The 16890-nt window shown below is 40.1% G+C and overlaps 1 protein-coding gene and 1 long non-coding RNA gene across 4 annotated transcripts in view; one reads left to right on the top strand and one right to left on the bottom strand.

Moving 5' to 3' along the window:
- The window catches only part of cnot2 (CCR4-NOT transcription complex, subunit 2), a 143981-nt gene extending 139007 nt beyond the window's left edge, over positions 1–4974 (bottom strand). For 2 of the 3 annotated variants that reach the window (XM_078567884.1, XM_078567887.1), the window contains exon 1: positions 4899–4974. The gene's annotated coding sequence lies outside the window, so the exon portion shown is untranslated. Of the gene's footprint in view, positions 1–1839; positions 1999–4898 lie in introns of all 3 variants that reach the window. The other variant, XM_078567886.1, reaches the window with a different exon arrangement.
- LOC144696511 (uncharacterized) lies at positions 4750–12683 on the top strand. The gene is made up of 2 exons (XR_013580185.1): positions 4750–5073; positions 9641–12683. It is a non-coding gene; the product is annotated as an uncharacterized LOC144696511 (long non-coding RNA).
- The last annotated feature ends 4207 nt before the right edge of the window (positions 12684–16890 follow it).

Here is a 16890-nt window from a genome sequence, read left to right as displayed (position 1 = left end):
ACTTTTCTGACCTCTGGGAGAAGTATCTGAGTATGTTTTCCAGATGTAAAAGAACAACAAAAACTTGGTCAATTACATGTTGCAAGATTTGGGTTAAGAGCAAGGAGTAATTGTGCTGTCCTGCCCAATATTCACCAAAAAAATTAGCAAGCCATTATTATTTGACAGACCTTGCTATGTGAAAAATGGCTGATGCATTTACTTAACAGTGAGTGCACTTTAAAGTAACTTGTATGTGAAGTGTTTTGACAAATAAGGTACTACATACTGCACATGCACAGTCTTTGTCTTTCAAAAATGTTTTCAAACTAATCAAATTCAGATGAAGTTGTACTCTACTGAAAAAGGACCCTGGCTTTTGGAGGTTGTTTCAACAAACACGCCATGCTTTCCCTGACCTGTTCCATCATGATAATAAAATTAAAACCCCTATCTGTCCAAAGCAAGTCCTTTGCTCTATGCCCAGACTTTGGTTGAAGTACTTCCTGCAAATTGTGTGACGAAAAACAAGAAATCCAGAATTTACTAAATTTTGCCCTGAGAGTGATGGCCTGCAAATCCAAACAATAGGCGCACATTTGGTGCAATGTTAAAAGTTGTATACCTAACCTTTTATCGTACTGAAACATAGATTGTGTGCTTTGTTTTCATAAAGAAAAGTCGATCTCTCGATGTGGGTAAAGCTCGCAAGGCTGCATTTTATATCAAATCCTAAATGCCCTGAGAAGATGGGTAATGGGCCTTTTCCTTGAACTTCTATATTCCTTTGTCTTCCAACAATGGTGTTAGGAAGGGATTGTTACTTTGATTTTCTCCACAAGTATAAATGACAGAATAACACAAGGTGAACCCAAGAGGTGAATGGCCCTAGTGAGTTTACAAAAATAAACCCCTGATGGCTTCAAGTTCAAAACTATTGATATAAGACAAGGACAACAATGCCAACAATATTAAAACAACATAATATCCTAGTTTAATATTCTAAAACCAAATGTCATATTTTCATGCTGATTCTACATAACTTCACATCTGTTCAGAATACTAAACATTCTGAATTCCACTAGACTTCTAAACTCCACCAAAAATCTGAAATGGCAAGGCCCAAACTCTCCTGTACTAAGTCAGTGTTGTCCACTAAATTGACACACTGACTTGGCTTCTGAATCCTGGATTCCTGGCAAACAGCCAGCCCTCACATCCTCCCACCCCTCACAAAGTGTTTCTGCCATACCACCAACTGACACAATAACTTTCCTCCTTACACTGATTGTTGTACTGAAACTGGCTAAATAACTCTTTAGTGTTAAAAAGAAACTGAAATTTCACCATTCCCTGCAAAAAGCACTTGTATATTGCCAGTAAAAAAGTTTTTTTTAAAAAAGGAGAATGCTTCAGCTTGTCACCACAATGGAGCTAATCTAAGTTAAGAGAAAAATGTACTGTATGAAGCAGCATCCCAGTTTGTGCAGTGGCAGGTGAGAGCTGGTGGTCATGTTTTGCCTCAGAAGCCTGCGATAGTACAAGCAAAATGGTTTCATACCTCAGCAGGATGCAAGATATACTACCAACCTAACATCTTTTTTTGAATAATGTGCAAGTACTGAAAGACAACTTACAACTTTATTTAATGCTCAGTTTGATCTCTACTGTCAGAACCAGCATCTGCAGGAAGGACTAAAAATGGAGGACACCATCAGCAATTCCAAGTCAGTGCACATACCAACAGTTTTACAACATTTTTAGCCAACTGCAGTGCAGAACCACATTTCCCATAATTAAATGAACAACAACATGTAAATGTCACTACATCTGCAACATCATATGAATTCGGATTCAAACCTTTCCAAGGAGAGGTGAAGTTGGTTAATTCAGATTCTAGTGACTCCAAGTCAACCACTTGCCATGAAAGTACGTCTTAAGAAGTCATGAAAAACTGGTACGGCTGTGGGTTGGTCTACAATATTTGAGCAAGAATAAGGATGAAGGTGCCATTCTTCACTTTAAAAAAAGAAGAGAGTGTCACAGTGAAAAAAAACAAAATAGTTAACTTGCCAGTTATCTTCAAAAGGTAATCAAATCTTTTGATCTTTTAAAAATCAAGCATACTAAACATCAAGTCATGATCAAACTTTTGTCTTTCCCAGTATTGTACTGTTTAACATAAAATCAAAGTAATTGAGAACATACCATATTTTTCGATGCTTTTGAACAATGAAACAGGAGTAAATGGTATTCAGTATAGCCTTTTCTGATCCTCTAAAAATAACCTAATCATCTCAATGCTTCCAATAACGTGCATAGGAAGCCTGCAAAATAAAGGATTTTCACTCTCTAGTCTTTGCTGAAAAGTGATACGCGTTATTGAAGCTTTTCGTCTTTAACTCAACACTCCCAATGAGCGCAAGCCAAAAGCTTTGGCAGCACACCTCTCTTTTCAGCAATCTTCAAGTTCTGGACTCTCTGGTTATTCATTAAAGGCTAAATGATTTTTTCCCATAATGTGAGATCACAGAATACTCTGTTGATTAACTTGTCTAACATTTTACTGTAAAGCACCAATAACCCCCCTAGGCTTTATTATTTAATGCATCAGGAATATGCTTTAGGAAAAAACTTAAAACAATACTTTTTAAATTTGTGCGATATTCTTAAATAATAAGTCACTTAAAAATTGGTCCGAGCATTGCCACTATCAGTGATGGACCTGTTCTAAATTCTAACATTGAAGCAGATCTAAGTGCAGGATCCCAAGGTATCCTCCCCAAACACAAACCAAGCTTGATAGGACAAAATCTTTAAGTGTAGTGCTGGGCATTTTATGAAACATGTGCACAAAATTCAAAATGTTCACAAACCCATATACTGCTTTATTGAAATCCTAGTGACAATCACAATTCAATTAAGCGGCATTTCTTCGGCCAATACAATTAGCCATTAGCAACAGTACACTACTTTTGGGCAACCTCTTTCATTTTCTAGAGGGGAAAAAAAACAAGACTAAGAATATTAAAATACAATTAACAGAAACATTTGACAGTGTCAAACATCTTGAGCCATGAAAATGCAATTATTTTTGTCGTAGTGTCTCTAGCAAAACAGTATCAGCTATATGAAGTAATGGCAAGTAGGCAGGCATTCTCACACAATTGAAAGACAGTTGCAAAAATTTTTGATGCACAATAAATGGCAAAAGTATCCACAGAGCAGCACCACAGTACTACAATCTCAAATGTTTGAGTATGTCCACTTACTATGCCAACATTAAAGACTTTTGATTATAGTTTAACTTTCATGTATATAACTCTAGAAACTGTTCTTCCAGGTTAAGAAAACATTCCCTCAGCTGGTGCTATCAAAATACCCAAGTTTAAAGTCAAATACAGAAGTTACAAGTTCTATTTGTTTAACATAGTCAGCAACGCAAGTTTGTATGTTTTGAAACCAACATCCTGTACCAGTGTTGCTGGCGTCAAATGTACAATTTTTAAATCAAATGGTCACACACATTGATATTAAGGGTATCAAGGCAGGAATTATAGACAATGTTCAATTAAGGTTTGTAACAGTTTATGTATCCAACTATTCTGCAAATCTGTAAGTTCATATCTGAATTTTGTTTTAAATTGTTCATAGTTTACATAAAATACAAATCTAATCCTACCATTTTTAAACCAAGGATTTATGCCATGCCAGAAGCACTTAAACATAGTTCAACATACAATTTATATTTGTAAAATGTCAATCCATATCTCTCAAATAACTTCTGACAATGTACAAAAATGTCAAAGTAAATTTCTTCCTAAATTCAAAAATATGCATGATTGTTTTTTGCACAATACTGTAATTTGATAGGTTTATAAAAAGAAAGTCTAATTGCAATTGTCCTACAATGGTTCAATATTTTTACACTTTAAACTTCCATACAAGATTATAAACAGTAAAAACTAATAGCAGCAAAATATGATTTGGAATAGTAAAATTGATTGCAAAGCCCCAATGTCCAGCTCTTCCCATTATAAGTAATTAACAGTAAAGGGATTGTGACGTGCGATTGTAAGTAATGATAGCCACTGAAACGAAATCCAAATCGCCAGCTACATTTTTTAAAGAATATGTCATTTGCCCTTGGCTGTACAACACAATTCTGAGTTAATCGCCATGTCTCACGTTGTGAACGGACCTGAGGAACTTTCTACAAACAATGCTGTGAGCGTGGAACAAAACTATGTTTGAAACAAAATATGAATCCAACTTCCACGGGCAACTTAGAATAAATAAGTTGCATCCAAAAAAATAAATAAACAACATTTGACTGCTTTAAAAAAATGCAATGCACTGAACCAGGAACACATATCGCGGGTATAAAGAATTTCTGAAATTGCAGCAAAGAGCCAGTGGGGAATTTGTAGCTAGAACTGCGGAAACACCAGTCACATAGCTCGGCTCTCGTGGTGTAAAATGTATCTCGATGAAGATGATGAGGATGATGATGATGTAAAGTGTGAGGAGGAGGGCGAAAGTCGGATGCAGGCCCAGTGCCTGAGGTGTATGTCAGTGTGCTGGGGTCGGGATCTTACTCTGCTCCCTGGCTCCTCGCTGCTTAGGTTGGCCTGTCCGCTTTTATTTAACGGTACTCGATTAGACCAGAGAGAGAGAGAGAGTGAGAGTGAGTGAGTGAGAGGAGGAGGAGGAGGGGGGGGGGGGGGCAGGGAGAGAGACTCAGTCAGAGCCCAGACAAAAAAAAGGCACAGCAGCCGCCCAACATCCACACGGTGTGCCCGCACTCCCCGCCGCCGCGCTCGGCAACATTTTCATCGAAAAAGTTGTCGCCGACGCCGAAGGGACGGAGCTCGGGCGGCTCCGGACGAGAAATAAAGAAAGAAAACGTTAAAACTTACCGCATGAATTATCTCCTAAAATAACTCCAAGATGGCTGTGTATTGCACCGGGGATGCTGGGTGCTGCCCTTTACCCTATGACCTTTGGCCTCCCTCCTCTGGAAACAGGAGAAAGGACAACAACAGAAAATAAACAGGTGGAGGCGAGCGAGGAAGCAAGGTTTCCCTGTCTTAGGTTCGGTTTCTTCTTTTACATTTTTTTTTCTCTCTCTCCCCCCCTCTGTGGAAACGTTCGTTGTTTCTTTTATTTTTATAACGCGGCTTTCTCTCCTCTTGGGGTTTCTTTTTTTTTCGACAACAATAAACCCAATATTCCGACACTTTGCTCAAAGAGAGAGAGAGAGTGCGTGTGGCCTGGACCTAATGATAAATGTAGTTGATAAATCAACCGTGTGTATATTTACTCTATCTCTGCCTTATCCTGTTTTCCCCCCATTCCAAATGATATGTGAAACTTTTAGCTGGGACAAAATGTGAGTTTAGCAAAACAAAAAGGAGAACAAAATCGTTTCTATCTATTGTGTGTATATATGAGCACTTTGGCACTGAAATTCTTTCGCTGCTTCAGGATTCAAATAAAACTGTAAGTTTTGACTTGAAAGAAATGATTTGCATTTTGTCTCGACGTAGGATATATTAGTTGGATCTGTCAGATTTGTGTAACTGCATTGGTGTGAATCTTTAAAACTTACCGATGCTGGTGTGATAATTTATCTTATTGTCGAACTGTAATTCTGTTTTGCTTGATGTAGTAAATATTATGTAGCAGATGGCTACAGCTAGATACAAAGCAGTAATGGAGGGATTGTGATGATGTCATAAATTGTAAGAATAATATTCAACATAACCAGGGTCTAAGTAATTGAATACTGTACGTTTATTGTTTTACTCTTTAAAATATCTGCACTGTATCTTAATATCTGTTGCTTTTTAATTTTATGACAGTTGCCTACCATTTTCTGGAAGTTCTTTAGCAATTTGAAAATTATATTGACAATGACATAGATGTCAAGATAATGCAGTGACTTCAGCTGTGGAGATACATATAACACAACTGATACCGTAGCAATAATTGTAAATTGTATTTAGCAAATACCCTATTCAAATAAATGAATAATTTGGATAAGCCTCATTCAATAATATTCGTTGAACACAAAAACTATTATATTGAACAATTATAGTATGCTGCAAAGACCAGGCAGTTTGGGTAAATCATCAATAAATGTTGTTCAGATGAGCAGCTTCTAACTGCAATACCATTTCTTATGAGATCCAAATAATAATAAATGTTGGTACTGGTAAATATATATAATTATTGATAGAGGCAATGATTACTTAGGTTTGAAATAACTGCATTTTTAAAATTCATTCATGGGCCATCCCTAATTGCCCTGGAGAAGGTGATTTCGGAGAGCATTTAAGAGTCAACGACATTGCTGTGGGTCTGGAGTCACATTTAACCCAGACCAAGTAGGGACAGCAGATTTCCTTCCATAAAGGACATTAGTGAACCAGACAGGTTTTTACAGCAATTGACAATGGTTTCACAATCGACAATGGTTTCATGCTCATCATTAGACTTTTACTTCCAGATTTTTATTGAATTCAAATTCCATTATCTGCCATGGTGGTATTCAAACCCAGGTCCGCAGAGTATTATCTGGGTCTCTGGATTACTAGTCTAGTGACAATACTGCTATGCCGCTCACCCCCCCAGCCAGGCTGTGAACAATACCAACCCCAAAATCTGATTAGAAAAATGATGCGATTACAAATTTGAAATCTGGCTTCTTCTATCTTATAGTATTGTGACTTAGGTTACAGTGTAAATTTAAAATCTTATACCAGCTTTTTAAGTAGGGATATGGAAGCCAAAAACAAGGAAATCATGCTAGACATTTACAGATCATTGGTTAGGCCTCAGCTGGAGTACTGTGTACAATCCCGGGCACCACATTTTAAGAACATCAAGTCCTCGGAGGGGGCTACAAAGGAGATTTGCCAAAATGATAACAGAGATGAGGGACTTCAGGTATGTGGAGAGATTGCAGAAACAGGGTTTGTTCTCCTTAGGCCAGAGAAAATTAAGAGGAGACCTGATAGAGATATTCAGAATTATGAGAGATTTGATACAGCAGTAGGGAGATACTGTTTCTTCTGGCAAGTGTATCGGTAACTGGAGGTCGTAGCTATAAAATATTTGGCAAAATAATTAGAAGACAAATAAGGAGAAACTTTTTCACACAGAGCAGACTGGATTATATGCTGAGGGCAGGCTCCTTGCACCCCAATGTAAATTTTCTGGGTGAGCCCACCCACTTGGCTGGATTGCCCCACTTTAATTTTTCAGGTGACAGCCGTTTAATTAGTATGAGGCAGGACTTCCATCTCCAGGAAGAAGTCCCATCTCATAGACCTGCCGGCCAATTGGAGGCCAGCAACTCTGCACCACACCAGGATCAGTAGTCACTGCCGGTATTGCAGAAGTGCTGGGAGGAAGAGGAACCATGGGTTGCCCCCAAATCCATGAAAGCCTGGGATCTGCCCCAGCGAGGGGGGGTGAGGGCATGTTGGATAGAGTGGGAGGGTGGACTTGGGGAGGCAAAACTGTGTTGGGGGAGAGCTTCTATTGGCATAAGAGGATCAGGAAGGAGACCCCCCCGCCTTTTCACTGACCAGCAGCCTGCAGGACTGAACCTACTTGGCTACGAGTTGGTTTTGGGCCACCACCTGTTAAATTGGAATGAAGGCAGGATGACAACTGGGTATTAATTGCAAGCAGATTCCATAGGAACTTTCAAAAGGCAATGGGTATATACTTGAAGAGGATTAATTTTCAGGTTTATGAGGAAAAGCTGGGGTGTGTGATGAAATTAGACAGTCCTTTTAAACAGCAGACTCTGTGCTGTAAGGTCTTATGCTAAATCATTCTTTATCTTCCACTTTTTAACTAATTTTTGTTAACCCACCAAGGTGTGGAATTTTAACATTGAGAAGTGAAACATTTTCCTATTTTTGGTAAAAACAAAAAACTACTGCGGATACTGGAAATCCAAAACAAAAACAGAATTACCTGGAAAAACTCAGCAGGTCTGGCAGCATCGGTGGAGAAGAAAAGAGTCGACGTTTCGAGTCCACAGAACTGTTGAAGGGTCATGTGGACTCGAAACGTCGACTCTTCTTCTCCACCGATGCTGCCAGACCCGCTGAGTTTTTCCAGGTAATTCTGTTTTTGTTCCTATTTTTGGTGTTTAGTATAAGTATCAAGTACTCTCAAATTGGGAATAACAGTAATTTGTGTTCACAGTTATGGTCCTTCTATCCAGCTTCTCAAGACAAAAATATTGGACCATATCTAAATGCTAAACTACATTTTTGTTAGTAATTTATATAGAGTTTTTCTTATTTTGTATTTCTTACCAGTGGAGGAGCTGTGCTAGCCAGAGCTATATGGGGACAAATTCTGCTATAGCAGGGCATCTAACAATATGTGCAGTTAATCAGACTTCCCATGCAAGTTAGGTTTTTACATTTTTTTGTGTGGCAAGTTGCTGAAAGTGTGAGCTGATAACAATGGAGTAGGGAAATTCAGCATCGGGAATCTGAGCAGAACAACCAATTGTGTATCTCCTTAACAAATCCAGTTGAAGGATTGTGAAATTAACAGCACAAGGACTGAGAAGGAAGGGTAAGTTAGAGCAGATAAATTCAATGTCAAGTTGGATACAAAACATGAAATAGAGAAAGCCGAAGAATGATTGCATTAAGATACAGAAGTAAGAGGATAAGTTTATTTTATTTAAAACTTTACATTTTTAAAATCTCCAAAAAATAATTAGGACTGAGATGCCACACTTTTAATAGTCAACCTCTCAAGCAATGAAAATTAACTTACATTAGTGATATAGGTAAAAAGATAGTTACACTTGAACGACTGCAGTTGCTGTGGTGGGTTTAGTGGTAGTTTGTATCTTCTGCACAACTACAAGAGGCTTACAACATTCATTGTATTTCAATAGTGAGGCAGATTGTGAAATGCCAATTTCACAAAGCTAACAGCAGGGCAGCATAACTCAGACAGCAACTTTTGGATATTCAAATTTAACCACAAATCTGCTCCTTGCCTGGAGTTCTGTACTATTTGCTCATATACAACGCCAAGTGCTATTAGCTTTGCCATTATTTTGTCATCAAGGTCTGGCCCAATACTATCTCCCTCTGACTCAGTTACCAAGTTTTCTGGAACTAGAATAATTGCCGACCATATTCAAGGTAACTGACATACACAGAACTGAACACATTACACGTTTTGTGTTTGTTCAAAAGAAGCTTGACTTCTCCCTGTTGCATTACAGACAACTTCAAAAGCATGCAACATTTGTGTCAAGTTTAGCTTGGGACAGGATTCTGATTATTGCAGGTTCCTTTTGGTAAACTCCTTGCAGCTAGGGATTGAATCAAAACAACCTTTACAAAGCTAAAACAGAACTGCTTTATTTTTGTCAAAATGTCGTTGCTGCATATTTTCAAAGACGCAATCAGATTGCTTCTCAAGCATCCCCCAATGGCAGGGCTGAAAACATAGAAGGTATGAGGGATCCTCATACCTAATTCTCCCTCTCACATCTCACTTCCCCCTCATCCCGCAATCTCTTCTGAGTTACCAGCTGCAGATGGTGTAAGTGCGCACCCCTTGCTCTTTGCCTCACCACAACTTTACCTTTGTGCCTTTCTCCTTTCAGATAGCCAAGAACTGCATCCTGGCCAGGCAATGATGGAAGAGTAGGAAGGCAGTAATGATGGAGAAACACTGTCACTCACTCTCTGACTTGCAGCCACAGCTCAAATAATGATACTGTGCATAATTTAAAGAGATCCTAATGTGGCGAGTCACTGGGCACAGTGATCTGCAGCCAGGGCAAGTACAGCGCTGGTGACAGCACCCCTGAGGGAGAGTTCACACACAAGTTTTGCTGCAGGGGACTCAGATGGAGCAGGCTACAGAAGGAGGCCAAAGAGTATACAGAATTAAAAGCTTGGATCATTGACAGGTCTGCCAGACATCGTTCATGCATTATCAAGGAGCATGGAGGAGTCCAGCAGCAACCTGTGGTGAGGCACAGAGCCTGAAAAACCAATCCTTCCAGTGTGGAAGTAAATTATTGTGGACCCAATCATGTTGCAGCTTCGGATGGCCAATTTCTCAGCTTATATTGCAGCACAGGCAGAACCACCCAATGGCTGGGTGTTGCAGTGGAGGCTCAGACCTCTGCCATGCAAGCTCAGCTTGATGCCATGCAAATTTAGACTGCCATCAGAGTTGCAGAAACCAGTGTCCAAAAGGACCCTGCAGTCCAGCAATCTGTCCTCCACAGACTATTAGAATTGCTGAAGTGCCGCCCTGGAGGTGTGGCATTGGCTCCATGTAGCACAAATCTGCTGTCCTCTCAGGATGACAGCATTCGTCCTCCCAGCACTGTCACTCTGCCAATCCCTTGCTGTTGTCTGCAGCCAGGCTGCTGCTGTGCACGCTGAAATAGTGCATTCCAAAGCTAGGCCTCTAGCTACAGAGCTGATTGAGATCATCTTGCAGGTTGTGGCTGCAGCAGGTGGCATATTTCAGTGAGAACATCCTTAGTGAAGTGGAGATGTCTCACACTGTCTCTCACTGAGGTTCAGGGAGGAGAATTGCTCCCTGAGCACCCTGGGCAATATGACCTCCTGCTGAGTGTCCTTCTCCTCCCTCTTCTAGCAGCTTGTCCTGTGTTGAGTCACCTCTGCTGATTCCTCCTGTCATGCTGTAGTCCAGGTGGAATGTCTGCTACTGAATCTATGTCTAGGAGCAAGTTCGATGTGCAGAATCCTTGAAGTCAGGGCAAAATCCTTCAGCATGTATCACACCACTATCTCTAGACTTTAGCTACTTTAAATAACTCTTCTACAATTGCAGCAACAGTCAGTAGGAAATCAATCAGCAACTAACCTGTAAGCAATATTTCTTTGTTATGCATGGCTCGTTTATTGCAGTGTACGTTCAAGATGACCGGTTAGCTCAGTTTGCTGGATGGCTACCGTATGGTTCAGAATAACACCAACAGCATGGGTTCAATTGTCATTCCAGGTGGGGTAGACTTGGGGTCTGCCTCCTCGCCTGCCCCATGCTTGATGTGGTGTGGTGCCCCTCAAGCTACATATAACCAATTGTCTCTCTCTCTAATAGAGATGCCTATGGTCCCTCGTGGACTATGACTAATTACTTATATGTTCAAGATTGCTGCCTAGTGTATTCAAGATTGCTCTATGGTCATGCAGACACACATCTTAAAGGGAACGTTAGTTGTGCACAGCCTGTTTATTGGACTGCACTGCATATTTCCAAGCTCTACATGGATGTGCATCCACGCAACTTAGAACGTTGCCTTCAAGTAGTTGGTGATTCCTTTCAACAGTTTTGATGGAGGATCCTTCGCACTGCTGTATGCATGTTCAACTGTTTAGGTTTAAGAAAGGTCATTAATAGATGCGTTGAACTCCAAATTGGCAACACTGACATGGTTTGCCTACTCTGCATACTGCTGGCATGCACTTGCTAACACCCTTGCCAAGATGGCATCCAGTACAGCTAGCAGCAAAAGTGTGCGTGCACTCCACTGATGCCATTTTAAGGCAAATTGACACTCACAGCTCCAAAACAATGGGGGCTGTGGAACCCAATTCCACAGTCTATGGGTGCAATTTTCTCAACTTAGTCCCTGGCCAAACAGTGGGACGTGTAGCGGGTCAGGAACACATTCACAGTTTCAATAGACTTTATTATGGCTCTTTAACATCCATTAGCATTTTGCTTCCTGGTTTCCCAACCAAACATGGAGGGCAGGCTGAATGTGTTGCAATTATGAGGTTTATAAGATTGTTATGTTTTGACTCTGTATCTTTAACGTAAAATGAAGAGGGCCATATGATCTGCTCTAAGGTCAACATGACAGCAAGCCTGGGTGGTTTGATTGTTAGAGATTACAGGGGGCCCAGATTGCTTTACTGGGCAGAAAGTGCAAAGTGTTTATGCTTAGAGACAATGTCAGCAGCCAGTGTGCTAACTGGGTCTCCAAAGTCCGAGAAAAGTGTTGAGAATGTCAGGTTGGAAACGGCTGTGCATTAAACTGTCCCTTTACTCCCAAGATAAAAAAGAGTCGGGGTCTTTAGGATAGCTAATCAGAAGCTCTACCTGGACACAACCCATGTGATGCACATTGCCATGGTGGTGGGCTTTGAGATGGGAAGGGTACAGAGAAAGCCGTTGTGATATTGGATTACAGACTTTCCTAAAATATCATTGAATATCACAGACAGGTTAGTCTACCAAAGTGCAGGAAAGAGAGAGAGCAGCCAAAGACCAAAAGTCTCTGGATCACTGTGCCAGAGTGTGGATGGAAGTTCACTCTCTGATTAAAAAGGCAAAATCATGAAGAGTTAAAACGAAGCTGAAGATTTACCTAGCCTGTGCTAGAGGCAGTTTCTCACCATGAAGGACAGTTCTGGGGTTACAAGTTACCAGGCTGAAAAAGAAAAAGAACAGAAGTATACCTTGGTAACTAATGATCATTTTGAACTGATTCTGGGAGAACTGAATGTCTACTTAAAGGACAGTGTAACGTATACCTAATAGTGGATTTTTCGGTTGTGTTAAAAGTTCTGTTCTGTAGTTTTAAGTATCAGTAGCTACAAAAACAGTGTTTAGTCAGTAGTCAGCACTGTTCATTACAGTAAATGTCTCAAAACATGAAATCTAGTGTCATCCCTTCAGCTATTAACTGAAAGTTCAAGTATCTTTCTAAAAGTTATTGGTCTCAACAGGGATCATAACAGATCTGGATATGTCAAAAGGTTAGAATGGTTCAACTGGACATGGATTTTTCGTTTGGCAGCAACCACAGGAATGGAGAGGAGATTTGAGAAGGCTGTTCCTGGCTTACTCATGCTACAGCAGGATCTGAGGAACTGCATTCAGCTGATCTTTTCCAAGGCCAGGAGGAAGAAGACAATCTCTTCAATCAAGCAGGCAATGGGTGGAATTGCTGGGGATGTCAGCAGCTGAGATGATGTCCCTCTAACCTGGAGACAATGTGCCAGGAGGGTCTGGGACAGGAAAGGTGAGTGGCACAGCAATTTCAGGAACCAAGTCACTCACTCTCCTACACAGCACCCCTCAGTACAACTTAGCTTGCAGCTTTACTTATTCCTCTTTCTCCAGACACTTCACATCCCCATCAGAACAGCCAACACTCAAACTCATCCTCTTGCCCTCTTGCACCCAGGTCTCATACTCGCCTTCCACAGCTGTTGTCCTTCCCTGCTACCTGTCACAAATGCAGCCAATGTTATTTGCTGATCAGGCCAAATCCCAGAGGGAAACTTGTCTTACTGATCATAACCTTTTTATTGTATTTTGAAAATGAGGGGAAAACTACTGATTCCAGATGCATAGAATCCCAGTATCACTTTTAGGATTTTAAATTAAAAGATTTATTTCCAAGAAAAAAAACTTAAACACGCAAGGTTAAAATTACACAGTTAAACAATCTTAGAAAACATTCCCCCCAAAAAACCTACTTGGTCAGAACATACAAGTAAACTACTTGGCAACAACCCCCTTTTGAAATTTTAACCATAAAAATCCTGTAATATTACCCAAAGGCACACTGCTGGTACTTTAGTAAAGTATACCACACGGCCTCTCACTCTCTTTCAATCCTCTGTGGAAACCCAAGAATGTTCAGAAACAGACTGCTTTCTGAAAACAAATACTTTTCTGGCTTGAAACTGATTGGCTGCTTTCAAATCCACAACCTTTCTTAGCACAGAGCTGGTCTCAGGACAGCTCCCCCACACAGCCACCACAACTCAACTAAATATCTTTCCTTAAGTATCTTTTTTCCCCCTTTCATCTTAGACTCCATTGAACTCAACTTTTCCAAGATATAAAAATCTTTCATGTCTCCCTGTTGTCTCCACTTTCGGGTCAAATAAAATTTAATAACCTTCCCTTGTTTACTTATGAAACCCTTGTAAGTTGTAAAAGTCTCTTAAACTCCCTTTGAAATTTAGCAGCTGAAAAGTTAAGTCCTTACCTATCACCTAATGCAAATTTTAAAACCCAACTTATTTACTAGTAATTCCAACTTCACCATCGCCTCTCATTATAAATAAATGCATCTAGCACCTTTAACTTTCATCTCTCAGTTCCCATAGACAAGCTGTCTTTACCAACCCTCCCTTCAGTTTAATTACCCATGGACACACAGACACACAGCCTTCTTTACAGAATACTACCATATTCCCAAAAATATTTTTTTTTTTAAATCATCCATCTTCACATACCCACATAAGCCATTACTAACCCTCTGTTTTCTCTCCTTGTGGGGGAAGAGACCCTGGGGTGAGGGGAGATACAGGGATAGGGGAAGGGTGGCCCTTCAGTGACAGACAGCTTGTTCATCATTGCCAGTGAATGTCCATCTGGTCCACTGGATAGGAGGTCTTGTTCCAGGAAACTGCTGCTGTCAGCAACCACCTGCTTTGAAAACCTGTGCCTCCTGAGGCACTGATGCACACACGCATGTCAAAAGAGCTGATCCTCTATCTGTAGACCCTGTGTTGGGGATCTTGCCTCCTTGGAGCTGGACCTCTGTGTTTGTTCATTCCCTGTGTACTGTGGATGGGCATGTGGCTGAGGAGAAGGCAGCTGGTGTTGTTCCTGCTGCTGCTGATGGTATTGGTGTTGCTGTTGCTCTTGTTCCTCAGAAGAGGTATAAGATGGAGTTGCAAAAGCTGCACTCATGCCAAGGTGAAGGTTGACAGGAGGGAAGTGCAACTGAAGTTGAATGAAGTATAAGACAAGTGAAATGCCTTCTAAGTTGGCAATCGCCTTTCAATCAGTGAAAGCACTGTCTTGAGAAATAGTTCTGTGAGCAACTGTGTGTCACCTGGCCATGGCTGCAGCTCTTCACTTTCACTGAGAAAGCACTTCCTGCTGTGCACATGTCTAGTTGACCCTGGCAAGTTGGTGACAGCTTGGTAATTAGGTCAGTTTACTGTTAATGTCAGAATCCTTGGTTGAAACAGTACTTTAGTGCCTATTAGAATACTTAAATGTCTTACTCAATAGCTACAGGGGGGTTAGACCTTTGCTTTCAAAGCTGCTCAAGTGAAACCCAGAGGAGGGCGGGATCCCAGCCCGATGTCACTTTTAGGGGATTTAACTCTGCACATTTACCCAAACCTGCTTCCCTTTGCCTGTAAAATTTCTGCCATATATCTTAGACAGCATAAATTTAAATGCATACAACCTCTTTGTTCTGATAGGAATTTAAATGATAAATCAAAACATTTTTATCTTTTGCAATTGGCTGGTGTATGTCTCAATCTCTCTTTGTTTCTGCTTATCATTTTCTAACTTCAACTGGCACTTTGCTCTTAACTGTACTATTACACAATTAACATCTTCAAATTGTCACAACTGTTGAAAATGTGTATAAATAAGGTTTGATATCAACCCACTGCTCCTATTTAGAGATTTTCACTTTCGTCAAACTTTTCCTGACTTCTACATTAACCTAATTTCTGAAGACTTCAAGTTAAGCCAAGAACCTTTGAGCTTATCAGAATTTAAAAGAAAATACTAAACATTGATCCATCAATCTCTACAACTGACCACAGCTGAAGTTTGCACCAAAACCCAGTGCAGCATCCACTTTCCCCACTTGTCCGAAGAACTTTAGAATTGTAAAGCAGAATGCAGATGGTAAACAGTGGATGCTGGAAATCTGAAATAAAAACAGAAAATGCTGGAAATACTCAGCAGGTTATGACAGCGTCTGTGGAGAGAGAAACAGAGTTAACATTTTAGGTTCCTGACCTTTCATCAGATGTGATTCCATAAAGTAAATATGCTGCAGTTACATTCATTGTTCCAATTCTTAAACCAATTTTGAAATTGTACACATACCACTACCATCTAGAATGACAAGGGCAACAGATGCATGGGAACACCACCACCTGGAAGTTCTCCTCCAAGCCACTCACCATCCTGACTTGGAAATATATCGCCGTTCCTTCACTGTGGCTGGGTCAAAATCCTGGAACTCCCTCCTTAACAGCACTTGGATATACCTATACCACAGGGACTAGCGGTTCAAGAAGGCAGCTCACCACCACCTTCTCAAGGGCAATTAGGGGTGAGCAATAAACGCTGGACAAGCCAGCGACACTCACATCCCATGAATGAGTGAAAAAAAATGTGAACTAGGGAATTGCTTATTTTAATTTTAAAATGATCAAATAGTACTCTAATTAAAACTGCAACATCTGACAAAACAAGAGAAACATTTTCAAATTTTTATCTCAGTAAATAGAGAATGAAATAACTGAAGAAGAGTCATATTGGACTTGAAGTTAATTCTGTTTCTCTGTCCACAGATGCTGCCAGACCTGCTGAGTATTTCCAAAACTTTCTGTTTTTATTTCAGATTTCCAGCATCACAGTATTTTGCTTTTATTAAAAAGAAAATGAAGTTTTACTCATGAAAGTGAAAATCCAAATTAGATGCAGTAATTCATAAGTGGTGATAATCAAGACTCTATTGATCAATTTTTAAACATTAGCATCTCCCGTGTGGATTATTTCAGTTAATTTGCATCCGACTAGTTGTTTCTTGAAGTGCCAGTTTATGATGCTGCAATTGAGTATCTGAAAATTAAGGAACTCCATGTCTCTCTCTCAGCTTTTCCTTATTCCTACATTACTTATTCTTTTAAATATGCAACAATGATATCATCTTTCAACTAGATTTATCTTAGCATCTTTGCAATCTAAGTTGTCTTCTGCACTTTACCTCAATTTCCCATAAATATCTCCATTATGCTAAGCAAAATAAATGACATTTTTCATTTTTTTAAAGTTTGTTTATGATATTTCAGCTTTACCTTAATCCCA

Source organism: Cetorhinus maximus, chromosome 22 (assembly GCF_964194155.1).
Source record: "Cetorhinus maximus chromosome 22, sCetMax3.hap1.1, whole genome shotgun sequence".
In the NCBI taxonomy this organism is placed as follows: Eukaryota; Metazoa; Chordata; class Chondrichthyes; order Lamniformes; family Cetorhinidae; genus Cetorhinus; species Cetorhinus maximus.
This window is presented reverse-complemented; position numbering and strand designations above follow the sequence as displayed.